The sequence below is a fragment of the Miniopterus schreibersii genome (assembly GCF_964146895.1).
Source record: "Miniopterus schreibersii genome assembly, chromosome: 7".
Classification (NCBI taxonomy): Eukaryota; Metazoa; Chordata; class Mammalia; order Chiroptera; family Miniopteridae; genus Miniopterus; species Miniopterus schreibersii.
In genome coordinates, this window is record NC_138108.1 from 50,923,311 (window position 1) to 50,950,007 (window position 26,697).

A 26,697-nucleotide genomic window follows, 5' to 3' on the forward strand; every position below is an offset into this window, starting at 1 on the left:
GCCTAAAATATTTGTAATTGGACTTCTCTAAAGGGAGAGATGGCAGGAAGAAATATTTGAAGAAACAATGGCTGAAATTTTCCTGAATTTGATGAAAGCTATAAACCCCAAAGTTCAAGAAGCTCAATGAAACCCAAAACCAAGTGACATGAAGAAAACTACAAGATAGGTCATCATGAAGTTGTTCAAAACCAGTGATAAAGAGAAAGTCTTGAAAGCAGTTTGAGAAAAAGAGATACAGCCCTGGCTGGGTAGCTCCACTGATTGGAGCATCGTCCCGATATGCCAAGGTTGCCCAAGCCAGGGCACATACAAGAGTCAACCAATGGGTGCATAAATAAGTGAAACAACAAATTGAGGTTTCTTTCTCTGTGTTTCTTTCTCTCCCTCTTTCCCCCTTCCTCTCTCTATAAAATCAACAAATAAAATTTTATAAAAAAGAATAGTTATTCTTAAAAAAAGTTACATGATCTACAGAGCAAAAAATACAAGAATTTCAGCAGATTTATCATAAGAAACAATGTAAGCAAGAAGACCATAGACAGCCATCTTTAAAATCCTTAGAGAGAAAAAAACTATAAACATAGAATTCTGTACCCAGCAAAAATCTTTAAAATATGAAATTGAAGTCTTTTGTAGGTGTACAAAACCTGGAAGACAAGTGTTTGTTTTTATTTTTAATAAAGGTGCAAAGTTAATTTAATGGAAAAAGGATAGTCTTTTTAATCGAGCTGGAAAGATTGAAAATCCATATGCCAAAATAAATTTTAATCCACATTTTGCATTATATGTAAAAAAATAACTCAAAAATGGATTACAGACCTATGTGTAAAACCTCAACTATAAAATATATAGAAGAAAACATATGAAAAGAAGAAAATTTTCATGATTTTCCACAATGATTTTCAAACGCTGAATCTATAAAACTAAAAATTGACAAATCAGTTTCCATCAATATGAAAAATAAACTCTGCTCTCCAAAATATACTCTTAAGGTAATGAAAAGACCAACCACAGTCTGGGATAAAATATTTGCAAATCACAGCTGATAAATAGATTTGTTTCCAGAATGTGTAAAGAACTCAAAACTCAGTAATAATAACACTTACAACCCAATAAAAAAAAAAGGGGGGGGGCAAATAATTTTAACAAATACTTCACCAAAGAAGATATAAGGATGGAAAATAGCATATGAAAATATAACACCATCATTAGTCATAGGGAAATTCAAATTATCAGACACCACTATATATCTGTTAGAATGACTAATATTGAAAATATATACACCAAATTTTGGCTAGAATGTAGAAGATCTGGAGTATTCATTTACTGCTGGTGGGAATATCAAGTGGTATAGTCACTTTGGAAAATAGTTTAGCAGTTTCTTTAAAAATTAAATATATACCTTCTATATTATCTAGCCATTCCCTTCCACGGTATACACTCAAAAGAAGTTTTTAAAAAAGTGGTAACATACCTCCACATAAAATTTTGTGCATGAGCATTTTAAACAGCATTATTTATAATAGCCAAAAAGCAGCCATTACAATCCAAATATCAACGCATAAATAAAATCTGGTATATGTACAATGGAATATAACTTAGCAATAAAAGGGAATGAACAATTGATACATGTAACAAAATGGATGAATGTCAAAATAACTACACTGAATGGAAGAAATTAGACAAAAGAGAAAACACACACACACACACACACACACACACACAGAATGCTTTAGGTTTTTTTATCAAACTTGTGTTTGTAGCCCTACCTGCAGCCAACCTATAGTTGCAATTGTTGAAGAATGCAGTTTTGAGATAGTCACTGATATTTTTGTTTAAGTAAATGAATAAGATGAAAATGAAATGACAAGTTTTTCACCATTGATCTGAGTGACTTCTTGCTAATTTGTTAATGGCTTTCAAAAATTGGAAGATTTTTCTTCCCCCATTTTTGTGCTATTTCTATTTGCATTAACATTTTTTCCATCACTTTCTTAAGTCTAGACTGTCAACAAAACATTAAGTTATGCCTTGATGCGTAGTATTTGCAAATTTCCAATATGTAAACATTCCCACTGTGGTCTTTCAAGCTACCATTATGACATCACTGATCACAGTGTTGGGAAGAAACGGGAGTCGCACACTACTGTATAGTTTTGTTTGCAATACTACAGTTGGACATAACTTCAAGCACATAGATGATAGTAAAGCATAATAAAATGTATGATGAGTTTTGCATATTTATTTGTTTTTACTATAATTTATTTAAATTTGAAAATATTTATGGTAATGACTGTGTTTAACAACCGGCTTATAAAATTCCTGAAAATTTAACTTTTGACTTTCAGGAACTTGTATGACCTGGATTCGGCACATTGTTTTCCATGGGGTGGGGCTGTGTATAATCTAATCATCCTTATAAGACTGACTTGGATGAGCAACAGTCTGTTAATTGAGTTAACTCAATCAACTTAATTATATTCATCATTATTGCCCCTCGTTTTCATGGAGGATTGCTATGCAAAAGACCATAAAAATGGTTATATATTTGCTATACAATTGCTTCAAAAACTTTGATATGTTACTGTAATGTTTTAAGTTCGTCTTAATGAATTGGTACCTTTCTTATTTACTAGATAAGGAGAATGGTATCATATTCCTTTGTTTTGTTGTCTGCCTTGAAACTCACAGGGAAATTGTATGTTTGATCACAGTAACTGTTAGTACAGACCAGTAACATTTTTAAAATTATTTTTTAAAAAATGAAATCTTAAGTTAAAATTTTAATATGTGTGTATATATATGCATGTGTACATATATACTACATATAATACACACATACATATATATATAGATACAAAAACAATTTCAAATTAGGTACCCTAAAATACACTTGATAGGAAATGTTGAATAAATTCTTAATTTGTTTCCTTTATTTACCAATTTTCAAAATAATAAGATTGTTTCCTAGTATCCCTCAGAGGTGATCAGTGAATTTTTTGTAAGTCTTATTATGAACTCATATATTAAGATATATTTATTATGTTTCAAGCCATTGTAGTTATTCATCTTTGACCAGTGGGAGCCACTTCAAGTTGACCTCTTCAAATTGGTTCTCAAGACTTTTAACATGATCCCAATAATCTTTGATAGTTTTCATGCTTAATGGTATGATAGGGTATTTTAGGCTTATTTTGGACATTTCCTATCCTAAACCTGGACTCAACCTTTGCTTTAAGGAATTCTTTTCAGAGGCAAATGGTGTTTAGAGACCATAATCTGGGTACACAGGTGTCTGCTTCTTGCTACTGCAATGGTCCCTTTTAAAAAATTTTTTTAGGAATTTACAGTAGGTTAAATTAAGAAATGTATTTTTAAATATAAAATATGTAATAAGTTCATTTTATTATACCCAGTTCCAATTCAGGATCACAGTGTTCTTATGTAACTCATTGATTTTATATCTGTTTCTTTTTTGTCCCATAACAAACATTAATTTCCAAAAACATGACTTTTTTTGTTTGTTTTTTCTCAGACTATGCATGCAACAAAATTACAACCCCAATTAATAGCAAAAAAATTTGGTTAGTGATAATTTCAGTTACTGTTTTTTTGTTGCTGCTTTAAATTTCTTTTTCTTTGTGTATATATACTATGAGGGATATACTGTTGAAATTAGTGTTTGTGTATTCTTTTTAAAAATTGTGTTAAATGTCACTTGGAATATTCTTCTTTGTATGGTTATGCCACCAACTCCATATGTAATTCAATTCATTTATTTTATTTAGCTTTCATTTTGATGGCATTGATTTTTATATTAAATTTGTTTTATAATTATGTAAATTATTTTATATGGTTCCAAAATCACATCTACAAACGAGTTTCCTGAGAAATCTTCCTACTATTGTATCTTTACTACCGTGCTCCCTTCCTCCTCACAGGTAATGGGTGGTTTTTTTTAAAGATTTTTTTATTGATTTTTAGAGAGGGAGGAGAGAGGAACATTAATGTGAAAGCTACACATTGATCAGCTGCCTTCTACACACTCCCCACCTCCCGGGATAGAGCCCACAACCCTGGCTTGTGCCCTGACCAGGAATTGAACTGGCAACCCTTAGGTGCACGGGACCACACCCAACCAACTGAGCCAAACCAGCCAGGGCTTTTTTTTTAAGGTTGTGATTTTTCCTTTGATTTAAAAAATTAGGTAAGTATGTAGATGAGTAATAGCATACTATTGATGTTTTTCTCCACCTTTTTAAAATTAACAGTCTATACTGACTTGACTGTGAAATACTTTATACTACTTACATTCTTCATTCCTTGTTAATAATTGCATAATACTCCACTGTGTATGTGTACTATAATTAATTCAACCATTTTCCTATAAAGGATACTTGGAATATTTCCAGACTTTTCTATGACAAACAACAATTCAGTGAATAACTTTTTATATACCTATTTTATATATTTTTTAGTGTTGGTCAGATTGTTGGAAGTGAGCTTTGCTAGTTGAAAAATGAATGCATGCGTAACTTTACTACATACTGTCAAATTCTCTCTTGTTGGGGTTTTCCATTTTTCACTCCAACAAGCGATATTTGAGAGTGTCACTTTTTCCCACAAGTGCCTCAATCACAGGCTGTGTTGTGAAACTTTTGGATTTTTGCCAATTTGTTCGGTGAGAAATAGTATCTCAGTGACTCTTAATTTGCATTTCTCTTATGAGCAAGATTGAGAATGTTTGTATTTAAAAAGCATTTGCATTTCTTTTTCTGTAAAATATCCGTTCATCTTTCTTGCCGTTTTCCTATCACGGTGTTTGTTTTATTCATTTTTAGATACTCTTTATGTATAGGGTTATTCCACTGTCTCCTATATAAGTTACAAATATTTTTTCACAGTTTCTCATTTGACTTCATATTTTGCTTGTGGTATGTTTTATAACCGTATTACACTACTGGCCATACAACAGCCTTTTATTTTCATGTATTGAGATTTACCAATATTTCACTTTATTGCATCTAGTTTTGATCACTGCTAGAAAAATTTTCCCTACTCTCCAATTATAGAGAAATTGACCCATAATTTCTCCTAATACTTGTGTTATTCAAATTTTTATATTTAAATATCTGGTCTTTTTGAAATTTATTCTTGGAACAGATTAAAATTAATCTTTTTCTTTATGACTACCCAGTTATACCACCACTTATTAAAAAGTCCATCTCTTCCTCACTTCTTGAAATTTAGCTTTTATTTATGTTAAATTTCCATATGCTCGTGGATCAGTTTCTCAGTCTACTGGTCTTTTTTTCACATGCCAATGCCAACTGTTAAATTATAAAGAATTTAGAGCATATTTTAATACCTGACATGACACACACCCACCATTCCCAATGCTCTTCTTTTTCAGGGTTTTCAGGCCTTTTCTTGTTTTTAAATTCCAAATGAATTTTATAATGAGTTTGTGCTTAGAATAGTGTTCTTAATCAGGAGTGTTTATCAAAGCACTGTCAGAGTTTTTTAAAAAAAATAGATTAACTAGGTCCCACCCCAGACCTAGTGAATCTCTGGATATTGGGCCTGGGTATGTTCTGCCTGGCTGGGTGTGGCTCAGCGGTTGAGCGTCGACCTAGGATCCAGGTGATCGGGGTACATACAATTCCCGGTCAGGGAACATGCCCGGGTTGCGGCCTGATCCCCAGTTGGGGGCGTGCAGGAGGCAGCCGATCAATGACTCTCTCATCATTGATGTTTCTATCTCTCTCTCCCTCTCCTTTCCTCTCTCTGAAATCAATAAAGATATATTAAAAAAGAAAAGAAAAGAAAAAGAAAAAGTTCTTTTAGTTGATTCTGAGATTCTGATACTCCCATCAAAATGACCTGTAAAGTTCTAATTCCAGACTACTTCAGGATTTGTTTTCCCGTATGTATTCTGGAGCTTATTTAATGACTCTAGTATTTACCCAATTCCCTAAGTCAGAAATCTCGGTATTCTTCCTTCAGTTCTTCCTCCCCCTTTTCTGTTTTCAGTTGATTGCCAAATCCACATTTTACCTAAAAAATATTTGTCTTTAAATTTCCAATGCCACTGTCTATTACCATCTTTCTCAGGGACTGTTAAGCAATCTCTTCACACTACAGTCTATCGTCTGCACTGGCTTCACAGTTATTGTTCCCTAAAAACAAGGTCGATCATGTCACTCCTTTGCTGACCTTAGTTGGCTCTCAGGATGAATCCAACCACTTCACCGTCAGCGGTACATCGAGCCTTTCACTCTCAGGTCCAGCCTCTGGCCTCCTTTTCCTCCTTCTTCCCTAGTACTCCACACCTTACACTGAATATTACTGTTACACCGAATTTTTCACAAGTGGATGGATACCAGACCTAGGAGCACTTTGTATTTTAAACTTAGGTTTTCTTTCACTTAGAAGCCAGCCCCTCCTCCTTCTGCCCGGTAAGCTCTAAGTACTTGAGATGCTGTTCAAAAGGCATCTCTTTGATAAAGCTTTTTTTTAGACTGTGTCAGAATTAGTTGCCCCAACCTCTGTATTCTAGCAAAACTTTATCATTTGTATCTTTATAACATGATTTATGTGAGTCTCTAATCTCCCAGGAATTCACACTTTCAACATCAACCAGAATGTGAGCTTTTCATGTTTTCCAGCCCCTAGCAGAGTGCATAGGATATAGCAAGCACTCAAATGTTTGTTCAGTGAATAAAAACAAATAAAGCTTCATTAGACTGTACTGATGAAACCAAAATAAAACAGGACAGTGGCCAGCTTGTTCTACTATTTAGAACTCTCGTTCTTTGGTTTTTTTGGAGTCAGACTTCCTAGACTTTGTTCTCTGTACATGGCAATTCCTTACTCTTTGAAGATTCATGTGCAATACCTATAGTAGTAAATGAGGTATCTATCTTTATATCTCCTTATTTATGAAGTTCTGTCTTGGTTCTAAAATAGCTGCTGCTTTAAAAGAAGAAAGTGCAACAACTGAGTCTATAGTGGTGGCATAATTAGTCTATGGGATAGGTATATATCATATATAGAAATAAACCAGTAATATTGGAAAAGATCTGTTTGATCATTTAATTCTTTACAATTCTGTACATGATGAAGTACTAATTTAGATGATGACCTTAGGCAGAAGACTAAATGCTATGGGAGCCAAGTTGTTTTATAACGATAGAAATTATTTTCTTTTTTCCCCCCTCAACTCTATGACTATGTTGTAATCTCTGAGATGATCAAATGTGATAACATGAAAAAGGGGAAGGTATCCTACTAAAATATAATTAAGTACAACTTCTTAGTAAGAGGGTATTAAATATTGGAGTAATCCAGTTTTAAATTTCTAGTGTACCATTATTTTTAAAAGTCGGTTTTAAAAGTATAGATTAAATTAGAAAATTATTTGAATCAACAATTCCAAATTATTTTAGATAGATTTTAGTATAAAATTGAAGCTTTTATTTTATTGAAACATAGAAATTCATCTTGTGAATTTTAGATGGCAATCTGCGTGACTTTTTCACTTACCAATTATTTTATTAATTGATTTACATTTAACTGCATTTCATCTTTGAGAATGTTGCAAAAATATTTTCCAAACTATATAAATAGCCCTTGATGATGATAAAAATATATTTTAAAAATATTTTAAAGACACTAAAATCAAGTTATTCATCATCACCACTTTTATCTTTAATACCATCATTTGGAAATCACTCTTATTTTAAGTTACCTCGTCATTTAACCAAGGAAAAGACAAGTTTGTTTTGTATGTGGCTTCAACTTGAAAATTTATATATACTCTTTTAAAAAATTTTTGAACTGTGGTCTAAAATTAACCAGGAGAATGGTAGGAATTTTTAAAATATAAGTTTTTATATAAGTTAATCACTTTCATTACATGTGTACCCTTTTTTTGTTTGTTAGGCATATATCTAAACTTTAATAAGTGAATTTTATTATGTCAAATATTTTCCCCACAGGTTTCTTCTTTAGAAACAATGCAATGTAAGTTAAATATCCTCCTGAAACCTACTGTTTGGAAAACCAATGTGCCATCTTTAAATCCAATATTATTTCAAAATATTATTCTAACCAAAAATTGAACCATGCTTTGCAGTGTATCTTAAAAAATATTTAAGTAAAGGATATATCCTTAGTGAAAGAGGGCAAAGGGAGTATAAATGGCGGAGGAGAGACTTGACTTTGGGTGGCGAGTGCACAATGCAGCATGCAGATGATGTGTTATATAGTTGTACACTTGAAACCTGTATGATTTTATTAACCAATGTGACCCCAATAGATTCAATTAAAAAAATATATCCTTAGTTATTCAAGTGTGCCATTTAACTTATTTCAAGAAAAATGTTTTAGAGGAATTTATTATGAAAATTGAGAATTGAATGTAGCCCCTTTTTATCCTTTCAAAAGTGAATGTTTTTAACAGTTATGCTAGTGGGATTACACAAACTGTCAGGAATGGATCGTTGAAATGTTATAATACTTCACTCATATATAGAAATATCAGCGAACGGCCTTGTTTACTTCCAGTTGTTTTAAAATTCTATTTGAGCAATGACCTCTATTATATAAACATGCATGAACTTTTTTGCACGTTAGTTTGGATGGAATATCTAAATGCTAGCATTTACACTTATATTTTAATCTATATTTTTCTTCTGAAACATTAGTAAATTTTGAAATTGTAGAACTGTTGACCCAGTCATACATGTACAGAGCTTGGCCTCTGAGTTAATTAAATATGAGTTAATAATATATTAAAGGAAATTATTGTCCTTATTACAGTTATTAGGTAGTTACTCAAATTATAGCTTCAAAGGAATGCAGAGCATGGAAAACTCAGGATTAAATTATGCATTTGAACCTTAGGCCAGCTTTTACTGTACAGACAGTTTTCTGCTAAGAGAGAAATTGTATGTCATTGAAATTAAATGCTTTTCTGGGATGGAAGGTTCCAGTTTTTAATGAAATTACTGAGTGTGGTGTAGTGAAATGATTAAAATCTGTATTCCGGGAATGTGGCAGGGAAAAAAATCAATAAGTGCTAGCACAGCTTTGCTGCTCAATGTGAATCCTGAGAATGAAATAAACTACTACAAAAATAATAATTAAAAACATATCAGCACATTAATTTATTTAGCATCAGTCTCCTGAGACATCATCTTTACTAATTTTTAGCATATATTTTACTATGTAATGAGCAGCCTTCTTTTCAGATATCCCTATTAGACAGGCAGTATTTTCGCCCTTCCCCCAGTGCTTCAGCATTGCAATCATTGTACTTGCACTTATTATGTTACAAATGACCGAGGTAAGGCTGACATTCTCAGTGCATGCAAAAAGACCTAGTCTGCCAAGCTTTCTTTTTTTTCCCCCTAATGAAGCAGCTTTGTGAAATCTCCCCATGTGTTAATACTAATGAAGATCCTCCAGCACAATTAAACTCACAGCCAGTGGCTAAAGAGGAAACATAAAACAATAGCATCTTTTAAGATACATTTGTCCACATACATATGTACAAATATATATGGTCAAATTATTCTTCTAAAGCTTGCCTTTCCCTTGCTCTTCATCCTGAAAATTAAATTATGCCGTTTTTAATTATATGAACTTTGAGACTTTGTGTTGTGGGGGGAAAAACACTACCTCAATGAAAAATTTAAAAATTATGTATTTTTTCGGGTAATAAAGCATTACCAAGGTAAAGACTTCTTTTAAAATCATTTTTAGTAAGCTATAGTGTGTGTGCCGAAGAAGGGAATGTGCTGTACTTTACCTTTAGTTTAACTTTACTGTTTTCAGGATGTTGGAATTGGTAAAAATAGGTAAAAAACAAAGTTGGAAGAGATTCTGGGGGTAGACAAACAGCATACCTCGTGTGTAGTTTAAAGATGGAGCGATGGGCTACCATTCTTACTTTGCTTGATATTTTTACAAGTTTTCAATTTCTACAATTAGCTATCCCCCCCAACCTCTCAGAAATTGGGGGAAGGGGACTACTACTGGGATTATCTTTTACAGTATTAATTTACAAATTTAAGACGGTTTACTATTTTCAAGTGTTTTATTTAAATTTTAACTCCGTGCATAAACATTACAGCCAGTTTAACTTGCCCGTGTTAGGATAGTAGCGTTTAATCCAGGAACAGCCTTGCGTCCTTCCTTTTATTTTCTTTTGATTTCCAAACATCCACGAATTCTTGGCATATTTAGTTGGCTTGTGGACTTCGACCGAATTCTGAGTTTACGGACAAAAAAGTTTAGGTGGAAATGGTTAATCTATGCTCCCTATTCTCCAGTTTACGTTTTTGAAAAATTCCGTTTTCGATCTCAGTTTCTGTCCTCTCTACTTTTAAAAGCAAAGCAAAACAAAACATTTAAGTTTCCTAACTTTTTCCTGGGACCAGGAACGGTGCAAACTTAAAGCTACAGTATTCTTGGGAGGAAGAAGCAACCCCCTCCCTCCCTTGGCTCCTTTAGGAGCTGATAGGTCATTTATTATTGGAAGTGAAATGGTATAAACAATTCTCTCTCTTTTTTCCCTTGTTAACAGCAACTTTCATTGTTAGAGAGAGGAGAGAGAGAGAAGCCTTGTTGGTTGACGTCACTTGGTTCATGAAGCCTTCGCCTAGAAGTGAAGCTGCTGAACAAACCTTGAGAAGAATCATCTCCTGCTTCAATCTGCTGCTGGATAGGAACTAATCAGAGGGAGAGAGGCGGAAGACGGAGCAGGAGGCGTCCAGGCTTTCCCGATCACAAATCTCACCTCCACTCCAACTCTAGACTTTTCTTGCAAAAATAATAATAGGAATAAGGAGGTGTTGGGCTTTCCAAAAACAAAAATCTTAACCTTCAGCCATCTGGGGAAGACAAAAATCCCACCCACCGCAACTCTCAGTTCGAAAGTAAAGGTGAGTTACAAATCCTCGGGTGTGAAGGGTGCGGGTGAAACGAGAATTCCGAGTGTTCTAGGGCTGGTGGGAACCGAGGAGGAGAAGCTGCGCTCCGGCGAGCTGAAGACTCCGGAGTTGCTACCGCGGCGCCCGCCCGCCCTGCTCGCCCGCCGCGGCTGTTTACTCTCGCCGGTCGGTGTGTCTCTTTGTTGTGCTGGCTGCGAGGCTGGGGTGGTGGTTGGGGTCCCGAGTGGAGTTTGGGGGAGCGGGACGCGGAGCCGCGCGGCCCGGGGTGGGAGGTGGGGGGTGCGGTCTCGGGAGAACGTAAACTTTATTCCTAGCTGCGGGTGCGGGACTTCGGCCGAGCAGGGCCGCGGGGCCGCGCTCCCGGCGGGGCCGCCGCGGCCGCGAGCCCGCCTCCTTTGTGCCGGCCGCCCGGCTCGGCCTCCGGCTCGGCCTCCCTTTCTTCCTCAGGCTCCCGGCGCTCGGGTCGCCGCCAACAGTTTCGCCTCGTAAAAAAATCTCTGGCACTGTTGAGATCGCTGTTCCGAACCGGGAATATCCGCTGCTGCCCCCTCCTCGTCGGGGTAGTTGCGAGATTACCCCCCCACCCCCACCCCCACCCCGTCCGCCTACTGCTGCCCTTTTTTGCCTCCGCCCCCTCTTTCCTCCAGGACTGATTAGCTGCGCTGCCACCCCCCAATTCGGGCCTCCTTTGCTCTTTCGCGGGGTAGCCTGGAGCTGTGGAGTTTGGAGGAGAGGAGCTGGGGTGGGGGCAGGTGGGACGGGGGAGCTACCTGGGAAGAGGTGCTTGTCGGTACACACAAGGGTGGAGGAGCGGGGCCGCTCCTGCAGCAATGTCTGTCTCGGAGCAGCTCTTCCCGGGAACCACCGCCGGCTCGCAACTCTTCTTCGCTCTTTCAATCCCTGGTCTCTCCCCCTCCCCCCTTTCCTTTCGCGGCTCCTCTCCCCTTAAAGTAGTTCCACGAACCCCAGAATTGGGACGTGGGGGAGGAAGGTAGTGTGTTTCGGAGAGTCAGAGCTGGCTCTGCTGTTTGGGCGGTTTTCTCCTCTTTTCTCGCTCCGTGTATTTATCTTTTGTGTGTTGCTTCCTTATAAAGGGAGAAGCAGCTGCAGTCCTTGGCCGAGTTGTTGAAATTTATCCCTTTGTGTATATTACAATATCCTCCATTTTTTTCCCTCTGCCCTCTAAACAACAAGCGTTTCGCCATCTTGGGCAATTTTTATTCCCAAGTCTCTCTCTTTATTTTTGAGGAAGGGAAAGAAGCCTTAGAAAGGCAAAAAGTGTGTCTGGATAAGACTCAAAGTTTAGGGAATGTTCAGGGGGCTCAGTGACGTCATGTAAACTTTATCGAGTATTTGTCTGTCCCAAGAGTTAAATTTTTCTCTTAAAATTTTCCCTGCTTTAAAGGACCGTGTAACTTACTGGTTAACGATAAGTTATACTGTTTATTTTTGTGTTCTGTTTTCAAAATGAACTCTCAATGTCTACACATTTTATGCTTTGGTAACAGGTGGAAAATTATGTGGAAAAAAAAAAATGGAATAAACTTTTATAGTGCCTTGGTCTTCACCTAGCTCTTGTCTACGTGCTTTTTATTCTTTGAGTGTTTCAAGTAGTATTTTTAATCATCGTATTCCTTTTTTTGTTTACTTGGTTTTTCTTTTATCAGCTTGGTTAATATTTAGGTATACTTAGATTACCTAGATCCCCTTTTATAATTAAATATTCCATTTTATACATACGTGTTTACATTTTGAAAATATGTAACTATTGAAAATACTTGGAGATAGTGGATACTTTTAAAATTTAGTAGCAGATACTAAGTCAAACGACCGGCGAAAACGTGGCTAGTATTTAAAAGGCAGAATTGATTTAAAAATATATTTTATAACCTCAAGCCATAAGCTTTGTCAGCCATTATGAAAAGATAAACAATAAAAACTAGTGTTTAAATTTCTTGTCTAAAACAGTTTTTCACCTCACAAAAGTTCAGTTGGTCACATGATCAAACTTAATGATACACTGACTGGTATATAAATAAGAGGCACTGTAAATTGAATGGGAAAGTGCAATTCTGTCTCCTGTAGTCATTTGCAGTCAGCATATTTACTTCTAACAGGGACATGAAACTGTCTGTATTTAATTTGCATTCTCTTTGTCTTCTGGGTTGGGGAAAAGCATTGACTACAATTAACAAAAAATAATAGAAACAATTCTGAATACACTGAAAAGGTTTCTCTAAGGCATGAAAACTTGTTGTATGTGGTAGGTTTTTATCTCTGTAGCAGTCTTGTTTGGTGTTATCTGCTATGCTTTTTATCTAGGAATTTGCTTTATGTAAAATGCTATATAGAAAGCTTGACCGAATTGAATGTCTGCCATTTATGTGAATTGTAGGTAGGTAAAAAATGTTTAAATAGTTAAAAGCACATAGAACAGATGGTTCTAAATTATACATGCAACAAAGGACTAGAAGATTTGGCAGATTACAAATGGCAAGCAACAGAGGATAAGCAGTTTAAGAAAATGGTAGTTAAGTATATTTGATGTCTCACACCTATTGTAAACACTGTACACATTGTCACTGTGCTGCATAATCAATAATTTGTACCACATTGAGGCACTTATAAGTTTCAGATAGAAAAAAGTAAGATTTACAAATGTTTGAAATGAATGGTTGAATGTAGAATTATTTTAAGCCTCTGATGACAAGTTGTGTTTTTTTTTTAGGAAATCAAATTGTATGCTTTTAAAATAGGAAGTTATTTATGAGAACTTAATGCTATTGCATTCATATAATGCTTTGGAGAGAAGTAGATCCATATTTTGAAATCCAGAGAATAGTGTCTTCACTGTTCTCATATGTTAAACTAGTGTTGAAGTATAACACATTTACTCTTTCAAACACTACTGAAAAATATTTTTAGACTACTCAGCCTTGGAAATGCATTTATTAGATTTACTGTTGACATAATTTATTAAATACTTATTAAATGAAGGGTATATTTTAGTATTTTTGAGTTTTGTGCATAACATAATGATTTTTACTTGGTGAATATAGTTTACTCTCAGTTTTAAAAATGTAGTTTTTTAATGTAGTTTTTGCCTTTCTAGAAGAATCTGAATAATTATAGTTACTATTTTCAAAAGATATGGGATAATATAAAGTATTCAACTTGGCAGAAATTTGTTTTTATTTTTATAAGCCATTTATTTAAAATGCATATAAGATGCTTATATGCATAACTATGGACACAGACATTGGTTTGGGGAAAGCCTGGGGTGGGGTGGATGCAGGGTGGAGGGGATCAATGGAAAAAAGGGGACATCTGTAATACTTTCAACAATAAAGATAAATTAAAAAAAAAATGCATATAAGACTGTAATGGAAACCTTGGAATTTTAGTGTGTTGTCCTTTCTCCTATTTCTTTGTTTGCATGTTTATTAGAACTGTACTGTAAAGGAGCAGATGTTTTGCCAAACATCCTGATGTGTTGCTTTTTCTTATGGGAGTGCATAACTGTTCCTTCTGATGCATCAACTTGACAGCTGGTTGATTTCATGGAGCTGCTAAGAAGCCATTAGTGGTGTCATTGAATTGAAACAGAACAGTCACTCCCAGCTTGAACTGCAATTGTTAATGTCTTTGTTGCTACTTTTGTGTTACTATACAAGATGTAGGATATTACAGTTGCATGAAAGTTCATGTTTTCTGTCTTATCTCCTTGAATTAGTGAAAGTATTTGTTAGAACTTGATTACTTTTAGGTTTAAAGATTTCTTAAAGAAAGATTTTAAGTTGTAGTTTCTGAGTTGTTTTTTACCTAGTCCTAGCTAGAACTACCAAAAGAAGATACGATTTGTCACAAACTGAGTAATGTGGTGATTTTGACTCCCATATAAAATTGTATCATCAAGGTTTAATGATATTTAATATACTTGATATCCTGAGGTATTAATTAAATTACCTAGTTAGGTAATTTAAGAATTTTTTTAAATTATAAAGTTAAATATTTCATACCATGAGGTTTTAAAAATATTGTGCTTTATTTAATAAATATTTACTAATTTGATTAAATATTTGTTTAAACTTTTGTTGCAGAAGATAATCAGAAAAGAAATATTGAGGAAACACAGCTTTGTGTTTAAATTTCTTTTTAAGATGATGAAGATATTATTAAAGAATCATCAATTATTTTAAAAATTGAAATCATATTTATTGCACTAATAACTTTTATTGATAGTTTCAACTGTCAAACTGTGGTACTAAAATGTGTCAGATCATTCCATTGGTGCTTACGTGTGTTCTACTTTTTCTGATTATTTGCTCCCTTTCTTCTTGGTGGGAGAAGAGATAATGAAAGAGGAAAGAGGAAGAACAATGATAATCCCAATAGAAAAGACACATTTAAAAAAAAAAAAAATCTGTAAGAAAACTTTAGGATGATAAGTTTAAGGATGTAATGTAGTTTACCATTCTGGTAAGAGATTTTTCTAGTTCTGATATTTATTGATTTTTAATTTTTAAATCTTTATGCATTTAAACAATTTTCCAAAGAGCAAAAAATTTATAATATTTCAAATAAAATAGTTTGCCTTTAAAATACTTAAAATGTGAAATTGTTGATTAGAATATGTAATTTGCTGAGTTAAATCCCATTAAAAGGACTTTTACTATACAATATAAATAAAATTTGAACACTTATAATACACTGTTGAGTGATTCCAGGATTCTAACTTCCTAAAATCGTAAGTTTATAGATCATACATTACTGAGACTAAAGCTAAGATTTATATGCTTTCTCCACCCTTTATGTAATAGCCATACAGTTTCTTAAAAAGAAAATCATTACTTTAGCCTATGATAAAATTTTTAAGAAATACATTTACTCATAACACATTTGTGTCAAGGCAGATAGTCATATAAACTAAATTGTGGTCAACTGAGTTGTATATTAAATGAAAACTTTTTAAAAAAAAAATGCTTAGCTTACTTTTAGAGATAATATGTAGTCTTAATTGTAATGCAAATAAGTATCCCATAATTTTAGTAGAAATTTTTTTCCTCATTGAGTTTCTTAAAGGAGGGCAGTTCTAATCACAAGAGTCATAACAAGTTTAAACTTTAATTCATAAGTATTTAATTCATATTAACTTTGACTTTTTGGGCAATGAATATATTTAATTAATTTACAGTCACATATGGAGTTATAAAATATTGACAACATCCTTGCTGAAGGAAAAATTAAATGAATTTACATGACTTTTAAATCAGTTTTGACTGTTGTGTGATTTGTGGTAAGTCAATACAGTTTGAGATATAAAACTTTTAATAGTCCTGATTTTGTAAGTTTAAACATTGAGTTTTTAAAATGAATAGGCTTTTATAAGAATATGAGGTGAAAATGCAGTTTTATCTCACATATTTAAAAATTTACTGCAGAAGATAGGGTGTTTTCAATTTGTTTTTTAAAATAAACACTTTTAAAATAGTTGTTTTTATAACATGGAATTTGGCTTGTACTTAGGTTTTCGAATGCCTTTCATTCAAAATAAAAATTGTGTTGGTGATGATACTAATATTGAAGGAAATATATAGACAAGAACCTTCACTAATTTTGTGTGATCACATGTATGCATGTGTGTATAAGGAAAAAGGAGCATTTGGTTTGACAATAGTTATTGCATTGGTACTTAAGCTATGTGTAGACATAATTGTGTGTTTTTCGTCTGTTTTCTCCTCTTAACACTTTTCCACAAGCATGCACTCATTAATCAAAGACGGTGCACTCCTGCTGAGGGCAGAGAGGTTCATCAAATTGGCAGTCAGTTTGGTGTAAAGAACGGTGTACTGAAGCTCTTAACTCACTGGGACATAAATAAATCTAAGGTCTTTGTATGCAAACCCTGGAGGTTAATACTGTATAATTCAATGTCCTGTCTTTGTTTTTATGATTGATGTTTTTAAATGTTTCAAGCTTGATGCAAGTCTTCTAGTAGGTCAGGTCTGACAATCTGATTGGCTGAAGTAAGAAAGCATTAGGTTGTCAGGACTTTGAGTATGCTGCAGAGATTTTGATTTTTCCCCCCCTACAAGATCATTGTCATATTGCCTGAGCTGTTATAGGAATGTACCAATGATTGACATCCCCTGCTGTGATAATGGACCCAGTGCATGAAATGCCAATAGTTTGGTCCTATTTGTTCCGAAGCTTACTGCTATTTGTATCCTTAACAGAGCTAACATGTAGAACAAGCAAAACTACTGGGATTTCTCTGTAGAAATAGTGCTGGGATTTGGCTTTAACATGAATTGGTTGCATATTCATAATTTAAGAACAGCTGGTTACAGCAAGCACATAGTCATTTGCAAGCTATTATAAACCATTCCACTCACACATGGAGTCTGTGCTTGGTGGATTTTTTTTTTTTTATTGATCTACCTGCATTTAAAATCTGGTCACTGCTGCCACAGAAGCTCTTCATTTTAGCTGTGTTTGCAACATAGAACAGCTTCAATTTTAAATATTTAATTTAAACTAAATGCTGAATAAAATGAAGAAGCTCTGAAGGAATGAAGTGTAAAAGGTCGATAATATATTACTCATCATGTATCTCATCTTGGCCAAAACCAAATAAACCTAGATTATACAACCATTGTAAGTTTTGGAAAATATGTTTTATGATTTTGTCCTTAGATAATAACTGAGTTATCTTTGATTAGAAAATATTGTCAATTATATTTTACTAGTTATGTATAGTTTTAGGAAACAACACAAGCAATAGATTGATTAATCTGTAAAACAATTTTATCTAATATGCAGAAAAGTGACTACTTCTAGCTTATGAGTACTGTAAGGCAAAATAGGAAGGAAAATCAACAAGACATTTTAATTGGATTAGAATAATGCTAAACCTAAAACTAGAAAGATAGCTCTAATTTTTTAGAAGGAATCTAATGAGAAGTCTCTTCAGATTTTTGGGTCATTTCTGGAATATTAAGCACAGCTGTGCTCTTACAGTATTTAAATGATAATGTGTAAACTAGTCCATCTATGATAGTTTCCTGCGTGTTGTGCTGCATAGTAGAGATCAAAAGGAGAGAGAAAAAAACCTCTATATCCCAGGCTGTCAGTGAGAAGAGTGGGAGCAGAAAAAGTTAAATGTGATTTCACATATCCTTGTAGGAATCACAGGGAGCTCTAGCTCTGCCTTGATTTGTGTATGTTAAAATAAGTGGATACCTGAGTGATTTACAATGATGCTGATTATGCTGAGCTTTCCACACAAAATAGCATTAGGTGGACGTGCATGCATGTGTTTGTCCCCACGCTGGATGATGGAGTAGCTTTCAGCACTTCAAGGTTGAGTACCAGGCCTAAGAGTACATTTCACTCTTTCTTGGCTTCACAAATGGCTGGATATGTTAGTAATATAACAGAATATATGGCCAAATTTAATCTAGCTGATAGTAGGCTGTACTTTTTTTCTAAATAGTAAATTCAAAGGTTATTAAAGGACGATGCTTACATTTGAGTTTTGAGTTGTGTCGGATAATAACTTTGTATATACAGTTAACGTGCCGCTATTGGAGGTTAAATTAGTCATTTTGTGAACTACTCTATGCCCTTTCCCCCTCTCCCTTTGATTGTTGTCCCTTCAGCTGTTTCCCTGCGCTTTAGCATCTCCTCACAGAATAAGCTGTGGAAATAAAAGGAAGTAAAATTCAAATCTACATTCATTTTATTTCCCACTTCTTGATAAATCAGAGGGAGAGAAGACCTTGTATTTTCTCCAAAATGAAGGTTTGGGATTTTGTTTCAGATTATTTTATTTAGATTAAAGAGAAATATGAGGTAATGGACTCAATTTTAAAAATTCTGATAACCCAACGAAACAGTAGACAGTTTAGCCATTACTTGAAAAATGAATTGACTCACGACAACCACAGGAGAATCACAGGTATTGGATACACTCGTTCTTCCAGTACTAATAACGGGAAGGAGGGGCAGCTACCTTCATTCATCACGTTAATACTGAGTGCTGCCTTGAAGCACACTCGTGGAGAGCTGTGGATAAAGGTTTGTGAAAGCTCAGAGCAGGGCCGAGGTGACCACGGTTTGGAATCATTAGGAAAGACTTTGGTTTCAGCAGCATTGAGCTAGGCCGAGGAGAATGAGTCAACTGAGTGTTCCGAGATCAGGAGAAGAGCCGACAGAGGACACCCTGGGTCCCCTGCAGGACAAGTAATTTAAAGCTAGGTTGAATGGACACTGGGAGTGCTTGTGGTTCTGCAGCCTTTCTGAGGTCACCCCGTTCCACACTTCTCCTAGAAGGGAAAGAAATGTTATGGAATCCTTTCTTTCTTTCTCGAGAGTTTCAAAATGGGCTGCTTGGCTTTCTCTGGAGAAGGTGGGTTAATCAGCTTCAGATCATTCATTTCAATGATAGGCTTGTTGTTTGTGAAGGCCGGGTTAAAATAGACAAAACTGCCCTTTCTGGTCAGTTACTCAAAGTACTGTGTTTCATGTGGGATTAACCAGAACCACTCCCTTCGTTCTTTTCCTGAGCTTTTATAAATTAGGTTTTTCCTTGAAACCTAATGCATGGTCATACCTGCTAACAACATTGAGCAGGGAGAATATCACCTCTCTTTCCCTCTTCTCAATTTCCAAGGGGATTTGATGACTGACTCAAAAAACTTTTTTTTTGTTCCTTTGGATGAATGAAGAAGACAGACAATAACTTTTAATTATGTTAGTCCTGAATTTCACTAATAATAGAAATCCCACTAAAAATAGAGAGTATGAAACGGAGAGATTCAAAAAAAATTCAAACACAGATGTGCAAGGCCTTAATTTTCAGTGGTTAGACTTTTCCTAACTTTATTATTGCTGCACTAAGATAATTAAATTGGTTTTATTTTCCTTATTTACAGTATTGTGACGAACATTTACTTACAAGAGATATTCAGAAAGAAACCTTAAACTTTTACCTTACTCATTTTACACGATCACTTTTTGGTATCTTGTTTGATAATGAGTTGAGGTAAATGAAAGGTGGAAATGAGTGGAAATAGAAGGCTATCTTGTGCCTGAGTTTACATAGAAGCCATACTTACATCTTTTCCGGTTTCTGTGATGACATGGTGGTTGAAACACACTTTTGCACTTCCTTGAAGAAAGATTATTGTTAATATAAACCATTATGGTGACATAAGAAGCAGAAAAAGCCCATCTTGAGGATCTGAAACAAATCAGGGATCAGCCTGTAAATCTCAGGATGATGTGTTTCGCCTTTTATGGGTGGTTAGTGTAGCATACTGAAAGCAATAGGGTCTGTGAGGCGACAGTAACTGACAGAGGTTGTAGGTTAAATCTCTTATTTTATTTATTTATTTATTTATTTATTTATTTATTTATTTATTTATTTATTTATTTTAAAATATATCTTTATTGATTTCAGAGAGAGGAAAGGAGAGGGAGAGAGAGAGAGAGAAATATCAACGATGAGAGTCATTGGCAGGCTGCCTCCTGCACGCCCCCGACTGGGGATCGAGCCCGCAACCCGGGCATGTGCCCTGACCGGGAATCGAACCCTGATGGCCTGGATCCTAGGTCGGCGCTCAACCACTGAGCCACGCCCGGCTGGGCCAAATCTCTTATTTTAAAAGGGGCTAGTGCAGAGCTAATGGGAGTGTTGTTAGGAGGTGGGTAGAAATAACAAAAAAGGTAAACAGTTTTAAGGAAGGCTTTTAAATGAGGTTAAATACAATGGAGCATTGTTATATAATTGAGTATCAAGATTTTCTCCATTGCTCTGGCAAGTGTGGCTCAGTTGATTGGAGCACCGTCCAGGGCATTGGAAGTTCATGGGTTCGATTCCCGGTCAGGGCATGTACCTAAGGTTGGGGGTTTGATTCCCGGTGGGGGAATGTACCAGAGGCAACCTATTGATGTACCTCTCTCTCACATTGATATTTCTCTCTCTCCCCCCCACACACTTCCTCCCTCTCTCCCTTCCTCCTCCTCTCCCTCTCTAAAATCAATAATAATAATAATAATAAAAATTTTCTCCACTGTGGTCTTAAGTATCTTAACATTGAATTCCTTTGCATTTTCATTAATATTTTCTTCAAGTTTCTTGAGAAAATAACTCTTAGCTATAATGATAACCTTGGGGATTTGAAGTCGGAAGTTAAAGGGTTAGGGAGGGCTGTGTAAACAGTAAACAGTTGGTTCAGGAAGAGAGCATGTAGTAACTTTGGCAGCTTAGGTAAAAGCTCTCCTTCCCCTTCCCTCTCCAGAAAGTCTGTTCATAGGTGTACTTGCCAAAACTCATAAAAGGAAAGAATTTGTTTAAAGAATGTGTAAGTGCTTTTGGACTATGTGTGAAATGGGAGGGTAGGAGCAAGGCAAGCTCAGAAAGAAAAAAAAAGCTAAATCGAATGTGACCAGAATTTCCCGGTTTTGTTTGTTGTTTGCTTGTTTTTAATGAAGTATGCTATAACATATAGTACCTTGAATTTGACCTTTTTCATCTTAATGTGAGACACCTTTTGAACTAGGTCATTTTTTACAACTCATTGGAAAGATTTTATTCTTAGTAGGTAGCATTTGATATGTTGCAGCTGAAATCCAGAGGTACCAACTAAATTAATTACATGTATCTGGCATGTTTGCTTCTGTATTTGTAATCTCAGCACTTCACAAGTGAGCTAAAAATAATCCTTTAGTTACCCATGGAAACAAATAAAAAGCACTTATTAGTTTCTCGTGTTTAGTACTGTTGTAATGTGCTAATAGTCTTATATTAGGCAGTAGTGTTTAGTTAAATAAATTGATCATTAAATTGAGAACAAGAATCAGGTCAGCATCTAAATAACTGGAAACAGTTCAGGGCGCCCAGAATAAAATGCATGGCCTTGTAATATGCTCAAGGAGTTCATAATTTACTTAGAAAGGGCGTACATAGAATGAAGTCTCTTCTTTTGTGAGTTTAACTTATGGAAGTTCAATTATTTATGTTAGGAAAATAACTGAGTGTGGGGAAGGAAGAACAATTTTAGTAGCCATCATTTGCTTAGTGAACTTCTGGTCTAGGTGGGTTATGTGAGTCAGGTGCTTTCTATTCCTTGGTAGCTCTCGCAGTGTGAGCATCTTACACTAAGTGTGGCTGTTAGGTCTTAATATAAATTTTTTGTGTGTGTATCACAGCTTTTAATTGCAAGCCAGCTATGGGTACCTGGAGCTCAATAAATTATATCTGCTTTAATGGTGGTAGTCAGACTGGCTGTGTTGGACTTACTGAGAAACAATATATTCATCTCCAGTGTGGTCTATGTCAAAGATAATACTTACTATATTTTAATACAACCTACTGACTACATGTTACCAACACTTCCCATCTCCCAATAATATGGTTTTTTACTGTATGTGAAGGTAGCATGGTTCAGGATAGTTCATATGCTTAAAGATTGCTATTGATATCCCCAAATGTAAAGAAAAAAAAGGTTTGGAATTAAAGGGGTTCAAGAAGTTGGTGAAATTTCAGTTGGGCTTTAAAGGAAGTTGTAGATACTTTATCTTAGAACTGCAACCTGAACAAAGAAACAGATGGAGGGAAACCTACCTAAAATGTGTTTGAAAATAATGAGATAAAGTTAGGGGGATTTGGGTTAGCTAATCAATTTTTAAGCAGAGGTGTGACATGATTAAAAAGTTGTTTCAGAAAGATAGAGTTGGAAGAAATCTGTTAAATGGTAAGACCAGTGTTTATTGCAGAAATTTGTGCCATGTGTTAATGACTAGACTAGTTCCAATGTGAATGGGAAGAAGGATAAGTATGTGGTACATAATAATTTAAAGGAATGAGGTAGAGCTACTTTGGGGAGGTAGGAGATTACCTGATATTCAAATCTATTTCACATGACTATAACAATAATTTGAGGTAGTTGAACACTTATTTTCTCCTTTTAAGGTGATGCAAGCAAGAATTAGAGAGATTGGCTGTGGCTTACCACTTGCCAGTAGTTAGATATTCTTTCTAATACATCATACAGTCTCATGATGAGTTGAGCTTAAGACAGACTCTCTGTTTTTTAAAACCCTTCTACATGCCTCCTGGTAAATCAAATTATATATAGATGAATAATCATCAAATTATATATAGATGAATAATCCTAATATTTTGTATTTGTGTTTATTGATCTGTATGTGTTTATACCACTGCCAAACATCAGTTTCTGAAAACCACTGGGAGACAGGAGGCAGCATGTTCTAAACATATTACAGATGTGCCGTACCTGAATATAGAATTTCATCACTCCATGATTTTGTACCCAATGTACCCTGTATGCAATTCTCATTTCTTCTCTTTTTGCTTATTTTCTAACACCCTTGTAAAGAGTTACTTTTGCGAAATCTTCCCAACCCTCTACCTCACCACAGGGTTATCAGGTTCTTCTCTGTGTCCCAGTAGAATGCTAATAGTGGAACTCATGGTTGTGGGTATAGATAGATTGATTGATTCCTACTTTTATAAATATGCTTCAGTGAACATTTTTATGCATAATGCTTTTATTCGCTGTTGTTTGACATTATTTCATGGGGTAAATTCCCAGAAATGCAATTACTGGGTCAAGGGCTTGGGATACTTTAAGGCTCTTAATATATGTATTATGAACTTGACTTTTGAAAGAATTGTATGAGTTTATATCTCACTGGCAATACATAACTGCACCTATTTTACCATGCCTTCATTGCATGGGGTATATTCATCATTTTTAGTTCTCACCAGTTCCATTGCAAAAAATTGTACCTTATTTAATCTATATTTCTGTGCCTAATTAGAGGGATCATTTTTTCAGTATCTTAACCTGTTGTAGTTCTCTCTGGTCATTTGTCTTTGACATTTGCCTGTTATTGCACTGAAATCTTAGTATATATCTGCTACTTATAAATTCTTCTAAGTATTGATTATATTATGCTTTTATTGCATTTACTGTAATTATTTTGCATTTTAATACTGTTTTTTATTAAGAGAAACATGAAAATTAACTTCTCAGTTATTTAGATTTTAAAAAACATTTTTTGACGTGATTTTATTCTTTTTTGCTAGTAAAACTGTTCTTTAATGCCTTTTTGCTAGTAAAATTATTCTTTAATGCCTTTTCGCTAGTAAAATTATTCCTTAACGCCCAACTTCTATCAACATTTGTTATCTATATCACATTTCTATTTTTATATTATAAAATCTTTATTATATGGAATGTTGAACTAGATAACTAATGGCCAACTTTTTAAAGTATTGTCAATTCGTTGTTTTATTTGTACCTCTTGTAACATAAAATACTTAGATATTGATAGTTTTTAATATTTGAGGTAAACAATATGGTGAATTGGGCAACATGAAATAAAGATCGAATATGTTTTCTCCTAGTACTTTTACTCTGAATCCCTTGAGATCTGTGTTATGGGTGTACTTGTGGTCCTATGTTTGAGGGTCAGCCTTTGATTTTAGCAGTTCCCCTGCTTCAGGGAGAGCTTGGCGTGCCTGCAGATATGTTTGTGTGTGGGCGGGGAGTGGTGGTGGTGGTGGTGGAGAAATGGCAACCCTGTAATACTATGGATTATGAGTTCTGTATGGTGAGTCAGTGCTTACTTATGTCTGCTTAGTCACATTTGATCATCACCTGCAAAGCTGGCTCCTTTTCAACCCTAATGATAGGTTGAAGGAAATTAAAATAATGAGGCCAAAGGTAGCCCTTGATGTTTTTTTGCTATGTGAACATGTGTCCCAAGTTCTGTGATCCCCACTTCTAAGCCTTCCATGTCCCTAAACTTTAATTCTGCAAGTCATGGGCTGGGACATAACAGAATATTCTCATTTATTTCCTAAAATCTGCATCTTTTAGCCTTGGCCAGTGTGGCTAATGGTTAGAGCATCAGCCTGCACACAGAAGGGCTCAGGTTCGATTCCCAGTCAAGGGTACATACGTGGGCTGCTGGTTCGCTCCCCACCCCTGGTCAGGGCATGTGTGGGGGGCAGCCAGTCGATGTGTCTCTCTCACATCAATGTTTCTCTCTCTACCCCCCTCTTCCCTCCCTCTGGCTTCTATTTTTTCTGAAAAAGCAATGGAAAAAATATCCTCAGGGGAGGATTAACAAAAAAGTAAAATAAAAATCTGCACCTTTTAGTACCTTGGGGTATATGTTTACAGAATCAGTCTTGTTATAATATTGTTCTTTTCCCTGGCTTCATTGATGGTGGCATTTCTCTCTCTAGTTTTGGTTCTTTTTGGTGGATTTTTGGGAGTGATGATGGGGATAGATGCTATCTTATTCAGATTTTAAGGCTTTTTTCACATATCGTTCAGAAGACGATGTACCATTTTATATTTCTGCCAATGGACTTTGACAACGGTTTTTCTTAACTGTTCTTCTTTTTTTTTTTTAATCCTCACCCGAGGATATTTTTTCCATTTCTTTTCAGAGAGAGTGGAAGGGAGAGAGAAAGAGAAAAAAAACATAAATGTGAGAGAGGCACATCGATTAGTTGCCTCCTGCTCGCACCCTGACTGGGGCCCAGGATTGAGCCTGCAACTAGGTGCCTGCCCTTGGTGGGAACTGAGCCTAGGTCCCTTCAGTCCAGGGGCTGACGCTCTAACCACTGAGCCAGACTGGCTGGGGCTTAACTGTATTCTTAATGGGAATAATTTTAATTTGTTTATTTTCATTTTCTTATTTATTGATTTTAGAGAAAGAGAGGAAGGGAGAAAGAGGAACATCAATTTGTTGTTCCACTTATTTATGCATTTATTGGTGGTTTCTTGTATGTGTCCTGACTCGGGATGGAACCTGCAACCTTGGTGTATCGGGACGGCACTCTTAACTGACAGAGCTACCCGGCCAAGGCCTTAATTTGTATATTTTTAATTGCTGCAGATAACCATATGTTCCTAAGTTTATTGGGGAATTATATTTATGTTTGAATTGTTTAGAAGAAATGATTTTGGTAAGATTTTTGGAGGGTTGTGATCATAACAATCTTAAAGATTTTTCACGATCCTCACAAAAGGCTGGTCTCATTGTGAGGTAGGGCTGATTATTTTCATAGATGCAGCAAGAGTGGTAACCTCACAGGGCTCCTTGAGTTTGTTTTTGCATGCCTGTAACCTATAGACAATTGTATAACTACTGAGCCTACACGATTAACTGTCACTGTAACTTTTCATAAGAATCTCAGCTAGGCCGTTTTTTTTTTTAAAAAAAATATATCTTTATTGATTTCAGAGAGAGGAAGGGAGAGGGAGAGGGAGAGATAGAAACATCAATGATGAGAGAGGCGTCATTGATTGGCTGCCTCCTGCACGCCCCCCACTGGGGATCGAGCCCGCAACCCGGGCATGTGCCCTGACCGGGAATCGAACCTCGATCTCCTGGATCCTAGGTCAATGCTCAATGGCTGAGCCACGCCCAGCCGGGCTCAGCTAGGACATTTAAAAGCTACTGTTACTTGTTTTTCTTAGGCTATGAAAGCAAACCCAGGACACTATCAGATTTTACCTGTAGTAGTATCTTTAAAAATCCCTCAAATTTCTTAAGATTCCCGGCCTTCCAGGAAGTGATCTTCCTTATCACTGGTCAGGCTGAGCCCCTGTAAGCCAGGGACCAGGCCAGTTTTCCTGGTAGGGCTTTGTAGGCGTTGGATCTATAAGTAAAGTCTACATTAGTTCCT

At 35.5% G+C, this 26,697-nt stretch overlaps 1 protein-coding gene and 1 pseudogene across 21 annotated transcripts in view; one reads left to right on the plus strand and one right to left on the minus strand.

The window, feature by feature from the left end:
- The window catches only part of BAZ2B (bromodomain adjacent to zinc finger domain 2B), a 273,729-nt gene that overhangs the window by 35,198 nt on the left and 211,834 nt on the right, over positions 1–26,697 (plus strand). For 5 of the 20 annotated variants that reach the window (XM_081141728.1, XM_081141703.1, XM_081141717.1 and 2 more), the window contains exon 1: positions 10,609–10,952. The gene's annotated coding sequence lies outside the window, so the exon portion shown is untranslated. Of the gene's footprint in view, positions 1–10,544; positions 10,953–26,697 lie in introns of those variants that run through there. The other 15 variants (XM_081141712.1, XM_081141726.1, XM_081141725.1 and 12 more) reach the window with 7 other exon arrangements.
- LOC308559411 (ubiquitin-conjugating enzyme E2 B pseudogene) overlaps positions 1–26,697 on the minus strand; it is a 116,981-nt pseudogene that overhangs the window by 14,333 nt on the left and 75,951 nt on the right. The gene's annotated exons all lie outside the window — the stretch shown is intronic.